Source organism: Benincasa hispida, chromosome 9 (genome assembly GCF_009727055.1).
Source record: "Benincasa hispida cultivar B227 chromosome 9, ASM972705v1, whole genome shotgun sequence".
NCBI lineage: Eukaryota > Viridiplantae > Streptophyta > Magnoliopsida > Cucurbitales > Cucurbitaceae > Benincasa > Benincasa hispida.
This window is the reverse complement of record NC_052357.1, coordinates 88,606,519-88,613,989: the sequence shown is the minus strand read 5'-3', so window position 1 is coordinate 88,613,989 and position 7,471 is coordinate 88,606,519. Positions and strand designations below refer to the sequence as shown.

General features: G+C 34.7%; 1 pseudogene; it reads right to left on the bottom strand.

The window, feature by feature from the left end:
- Nucleotides 1–1,381: 1,381 nt before the first annotated feature.
- Nucleotides 1,382–2,239, bottom strand: LOC120084982 (annotated as a pseudogene).
- Nucleotides 2,240–7,471: the final 5,232 nt, after the last annotated feature.

Here is a 7,471-nt window from a genome sequence, read left to right as displayed (position 1 = left end):
ATTCAGTTACCTTGTGACAATGTAAAGGTTTCTTTAGTGTATTTGTTGGGTTTTCAGTAATGGAATGGATTATCTTGAGAGTTTCAGAGATTTGTTCTTGTAGATGGTTGGCTGATTAGCGATGGGTTTTCTTATTCACGTTTCCAACATGTATCGATGTTGGGTGAGAAAACTTGAAGTCCCTAATTTCGTTTGTTGTGGGATTAAAAAGAATTTTGCTCTCGGGAAGATTTTTTTGGTAATTTAAATTAATGGTTTGGTTTGTGTACCAATAAGATCAGGTAGCTTTGGAATTGATGTGTGGCAGACTGCTTTGTTAACCGTGATCTTTGATATTTGGTTTAGTTAGTGTACTTCATCTTTTTTTGAATTGGTTAGAAACTCTCCAACTTCAATATTTTAACGTTGGAGGTTTTTCTTTGTATTTAGGGTATTTTTGACATTTTTATATTAGTATTTTTTTTTAATTATTTTTTCAAATTTGCCGTTTCCACAATTTTAAATTTATTTTACTATTGATCTAAATGGACCTTAAATTTTATCATTTATCTAATCAGTCCTTATTTTTATTTCTTAAGATTTCTTACTCTAATTACTCATCTTATTGACCTATATAGAAATTGGCTAAGTTGTCCCATTATGTTTTGTTTGGTATGTAGATATGATTGGGCAAGTGCATTCATTGGTTGGGTTAAAGGACATTGTGACCCAAACCAATGGTCTTTTTCAAATATATGTTAAATTTGATCCAGCCCAAATCACGAGACTTTGGATTATGTGGGTCCATATTTCAAATTTTGATATTATTTTAGTCAAAATGTCGTAAGAGAATTATAAAACATATTGCGATAACAAAATCAATAAGCTTTTGAAAAAAGCTATCCTTAGAATTAGAGACGTTCATTCATTTTGCAGCAAATTTTCAATTGGACAAATTGAAGAAGGAATGAGGAGAATAATAAGGACAGAGAATCTCAACTCCCGTCCCAATATATTTACATGATGTCTACAAATTCCTCCTAAGTAATTTTGTCGAGATGGGATTGAAATAGGAGATATGGACAAGGATGGCTCTCCCGTTCCTACTCCGTAAATATTTCTAATTGAAATTATATATTTTATTATTACAAATTATTAAGGTTAGATAAAACTATTTAATGACTCATTTTTCAACTGATCAATCTTATTTTTATTAAAATGAGTAAGTTTACAAAAAGATTTAGGTTGCTGTCTATTAAAATCAATAGAGTAATTAGCAATCAATTAATACAAATTTAGATGTCATTAACTGTGACTTTGTTATCTACCTTCCATTATAAAAGTTACTAAACTGGACCTTAAATACAATTTCTTCGAACAAAAAGATTATATATATATATGTTCATCGAGAAGAAAAAGAAGCCGCAGTAACTTTTGCAACAACGACAGTAATATCATCAATTTTCCCTCCACGGTGGCTCCGGCCAGCTTTCCGAGCCTCCACCGCAAACGGCCCGTCTTTGAGCACACTGAATGAATTAAGCCACGCCAGCTCCGCCAGTAGTCTCGCTAAATCCGTCGCTGTTTCCGCCATCGCCGACGCCAGTAGCTCCACAATCTCTTTTTCAAACACATTGTCCAATAACCCATCCGTTCCGACGACGATAATATCTCCGGCCACCATCCGTTCCGACGACGATAATATCTCCGGCCACCATCCGAATCTTCCCACTCCACGCCGCCGCCGATGGCTTATCGCATCGCTCCCCTGTTCCCATCTGGTACGGACAGTTAAACCCTCGCCGTTGCGCCGACGACCGATAAACCAGCTTCCCGCCTCTGAAAATCATGAACCCACTGTCGCCGAGATTCGCCGCCCGTAAAAACTGGCCGTCGAAGGAGATTAGGCACGCCGTCGACGACCCGGCGGCGGCGGTCCGGGAATGGGCCTCCTTCATTACGCGTTTTGGTTTCACGACGCCGTCAGTGCCTGCTATAGAAGCGATGCAGTTTCTCATGAGGTCTCTGGCGTACTCGCCGGCGTCGATGCCCTTAGAAGCCCAGCCACCGACGCCATCCGCCACGCCGGCGGCCTGTTTGCCGGAAAATACGAAGTGGGCGTCTTCTCCTAGGGGTTTTGAAGGGTTGTCTTTGGGAATGTAGAAGGAGCCGATCTCTGCTTTGAGAATCGGAACTTCCGCCGCCGCGGCCGCCATTGATAAGTTTTGATCAAGAGATTCTTGGGTTCTGAAAATTGTTGAGACTAATTTTCTTTTGATAATCGTTGTGAAAAAGGAGAGAAGAATTGAACAGGGCATTGTGATATTGGGAATAATGAAGATTGATTATATATATGATGGAAAAGATTAAGCAAGTATTTGGATTCCGATTAGGAAAGTTTTTAACTTTTACCTTTTAAGTAGAAATAGAAAGTGGTAAATAAAAACGTATAAAATACTGAACTCCTTTTTAGATTTTATTTTCCCACTTTGTAAATCGATATCTACAGTGGATTAAAAAGTATGGAGATAACTATTTGCTATCGATATAATACACAATATATAATTATTAATTCTTTATTGATGCAATAGAATTTCAAATGTTGGAATATAAATAGTTTCTCATCTATTAAAGATTAATTATAAATAATAAATTATTAACTACAAATATAATAAAAAAAATTTGACAGATAGAACAAATGTTAAACTATTTACAGAAATAACAAAAAAAATACATTAATAGATACAGATAGATTTCGATTAGTGTCGATAACATAGTAACAATGATAGATTTCTATTTATTTCTATCACTAATAGATACTGATAGACTTTTATCAGTCTCTATAAAAGAAAATTAAATTTTGTTATTTTGTATAAATAATTTCTCTTATTTTTCTATTTTTGAAAATCTCCTAATATAATATATAATTAATTAATTATTACTTATGAGTTTAAAATGTAATAGAAATTCTAAAGTTGGAATATAAAAAGTTTCTCCTACTTAATTTTTTTTTTACTTTTGATTTAATTCCAAAATGATTTTTTTTAAGAGGTATTGTAATTAAAGTATGGAGGGAGGGAATCGAACCTCAAACCACGAGGTTGATAGTATGAAATTTTAATTGTTTTAGAATTCAAAAAGTTTGTAACTCTCCATTTCTAGTATTATACAAATGAGTTTCTTGATTTCTTGATCACCATTTTTCGAAAACACCTAAAGCTTCTTTCTATGTATTTTGTTGTTTTGATGTATTGTTCTTCAAGTCTCTTTAATCACCAAAATTGATGGAACGAACATATGCACAGCGGAAGAAAAACGGATCTAAAGTACTCTAATTAGGTTAATTACAAAGATAAGCATACAATAGAAACAAATAAAAGGGAAAAGGAATACAACTTTGGTAGACTTTGAATCTTCTTCAAATTAGCTCCAATCTCCTCACGAACGTTCGTAGACCACCACGAGAGTCTTTCCGACTATTCTCCAGCCTTAGAACGGGATTGTGGAATCCGGTGAGTGAATAATTTGGAGAGGAAAAAAGCTAAAAACTTTGAGATAAAAAAGGGATGAGATTATCACATATTCTCATCAATTTCCACTAAGTCCAAGAGTTTTTAAAATTCATTAAATACTCCCTTTTAAAGACAATTACATGCAAAACATGCAACTTTGAGTTTGATGACAATTTGACACTAAAAAATCCACTAACTCAAAGTGGGATTTAGTGGGACGTGTGTCTTCAAATGAAGACGATACTTAGCCATGCAATGCAAGAGTTGGAATTTTTCACTCACAAATATTGGATCTTTCCACCCACAAAGTTTGACTCTCAAAGTCCAAAGTCAATAAATTTGACTTTTAAACTTTCAAAAGTCAAAAGTCAACAATTTGACTTCCATTGTATTTTTTGACATAGTCAACAATTTGCAATTAAACGGAATTGGTCAAAATTTCATTAAAAGTCAAATTGAATAAATGCCAATAACATCATTATTGATAATAGAATATGTTTAACATTACAAATTGTGAGTTTTAGAACATACAACCCAACAAACTCCCACTTAGACTAAAACTCCAGTGTATGATATATAATGTTGAGTAATGAAAGAATAAATACAATTAACTAGGACATCAGATACTCAGTACTTCTCCCACTTGCCCTAGTTCTATCTATTTCACAATCCTAGTCCCACTAAGTGACCCTCGAACACTTTAGCCGAGAGGGCATTTGTAAATGGATAAACCAAGTTGCCTTCAGAGGTAATCTGCATGACAATCACATCTCTTCGGTGTACATACTCAACTTCTATGGTGGAGTCAGTAATATAACTTTGTTTGATACTCCTCTACAATATAGCTTCTTCGTTCATAGTGAATACTGACCCCGAAGTAGATTTCTTAGAATCTATATTGGTCTGAAAGTCAGAATCAGTATATCCAGTAAGGATTAGATCCTTAGCACCATACACGAGCATATAGTCTTCTCCAAAGATACTTGGGGATGTTTTTAATGGTAGTCCAATGATCATACAGGATTGAACTGATATCTGCTGATAATTCCAATGTATAGCATATGTCGGAATGAGTACACAACATGGCATATATTAAACTCCCTATTGCTAATGCATATAGAATTCATCTCATAACCTCAACCTCTTGAGGTATCTTAGGACATTATTCCTTAGACAGATGAATTCCATGCCTGAAAGACAACATACCTTTCTTGGAATCTTGTATTTTATATCGAGACAACATCTTGTTTATATAAGATGCCTGAGACAAGGCGATTGTTTTGTTCTTACGGTTCCGAACGATTCAGATCCCAAGAACATATTGTGCTTCTCCCAAATCCTTCATTTGAAATTGCATGGTTAGCCATGTCTTAACGTCAACAAAAAAATTCTACTTCATTCCCAATGAGTAGAATATCATCAACATATAGAACAAAAAAAAGCTACAGTTTTGTTGATAATCTTCTTGTATACACAAGGTTCATCAACATTTTGTTCAAAGCCATAAGATTTGATCGTAGTATCAAATCTCATTTTACAGGATCAAGATGCTTGTTTTCGCCTATAAATAGATCTATTAAGCTTGCAAACCTTTTGCTCTTGATCCTGTGCAATAATAAACCACTATGGTTGAGACATATAGATACTCTCTTCAAGATAGTCGTTCAAAAAAGCTGTCTTGACATCCATTTTCCAGATTTCATAATCATAAAAAATGGCAATGGACAAGAGTATCCTAATAGACTTTATCGGGGCAACTGGAGAGAAGATTTCTTCATAGCCCACCTCCTCTCTTTGGGTAAACCCTTTTGCCACGAGTCTAGCTTTGTAGGTCTGTATCTTACCAACTTAGTCTTGTTTTCTCTGGTAGATCCATTTGTAACCAGTAGGTTTTACCTCTTCTGGTCGATCTACAAGATCACAGACTGAACTGAAGTACATTGACTCCAATTCGAGGTCCATGGTTTTTATCCACTGGTCTTTATCTACATCACCCATTGCTTGTTTAAAAGTCAATGGATCCTTTAAACCATCATTAGATATGGCGACCTGAGCTTCAATTAAACCCATGTACCGATCAAGCTGTTGCACAATCCTCTCACTACGTCGAGGCATTCTCAACTCTTACTGAAGTATATGAAGTATCAGTATCATCAACAAATCTTGTTGAAGGACCTATTCGATCAAAGTATCAGTATCATCAACAAATCTTGTTGAAGGACCTATTCGATCAATAACTCTTGTTAATCTATCTATAGTTTTTCTGGTTATCTCACTTAATACTAGGTTACTGCGAGGTTGATTATTTTTAATGTAATCTTTCTCCAGGAATGTTATATTTGATGGCACAAATACTTTATCTTCCTAAGGATCATAAAAGAAACCACATTTTTGTTGAGATTGGTATCCTAATTCTCTTGGTAGTCTCGTAGTTTGTAAACATATTGTTATTAATAAAATAAATGTTATTTTATAAGCATTTACTCAATCCAATAAACTAAGATCAGTGGTTATTTCATGTAACTTAAGCATATATGGGAGACATATAAGTGGATCATGCCTTAAGTAATAACTAAATGGTCTGTAGTAGATGGATAAATGAGGGATACCTTATCCTGATGACACTACGTATACAGCCCGCTTGGTAGATGTTACAAATGTTTGATCCTGATAATCCATGTGGAGACATGCAAGTGGGGATATCCTATACAAAGAGTTTGTATAAGATCGGACCATGAAATGATTAGTCTCTTTATATAACGTCGTTGATAATTGAGACTTACATTACACTAGAATGACCATAGGTGACATGACTTTAATCCTGAGTGAGTTGGGAACTCCTTCCTATGAGGGCGGTCCTTTGATTTGTATGGGTGAGAGTGGCCAGATTGCTAACTCAACAAGCCTACCTTTTTGGGGATTCGTCTGATTGGGGAGCTGGGAACTCAACTACACAAGACGGAATTCACTCCTTCCTCGAAGCAGGGATAAGTAGATAAATTGCTCTTTTAAGGGCTGATTCCGGGTCTTGAACATAGTGGCCACACCCTCTCCTGGTTCGAGAGGACTTAGTCATAGTAGGACTATGACTTATTGTTCATTAGAAGAATCAGTGGTACTTAAGGAGTTAGATGTAACTACACGGGCAAATTGGTGAATTGGCCCAGCTATACTTACGAGCGATTTGTGAAGGGTTATCACATTGTTGATTGGTTATATGGACCCGGAAATATATATGTAGTGCGAAGAGTGCAACCGTCGGTCTTTAATAGAGTGACCAACAGTTAACGGATGGTGGATCTCCTGATTAAAGAGTTCAGTTAGTTATTCACGTACTGTTAGAACTTCAAGCTATAGGTCCATAAGGTCCCGTTGGTAGCTCAATGAGTTCAAGTTGAGAATAAGATTTTGGGTTAGTTTGAAGTGTTCAAATTAATAAGAGGAAATTCAATTATATATGATATAATTGCTATGATATATTTGATACATTATAATTGGAGGAGTTAATATAAATATGATTTATATTAAATACCATAAAATAGAAAAAGAACTATGGTTTATATGTTTCATATGATGAAATATTAAAATTATAGGTTATAAATATAATATGATAAGTTGGTTATTATATTTATTTATAACATATTAATTATATGATAATTAATTATTCTTTTTCTTTAATAACCGATTTGAGTGGGAGGTTTCACACGATTATGGTAACTGTGAGATAAAAGGAAAATGGTTTTTCAAAAAATTAAGTGGTTGGTTCATTGTATCATTTCACAAAAGAAAATACTATCGAGTAAAAGTGTTTTACTAAACGATATCATCTCACAGACTAAAGGATTGAATATCGAGTTTACTATATGATACTTACTCGTTACTACATGATCGAGTAACAAGTCTATACAATAGGCTTCTTCTTACTAAACGATCGAGTATCTAGTCTATATAATAGATGTCATGTCACACCCCCTCCCAGA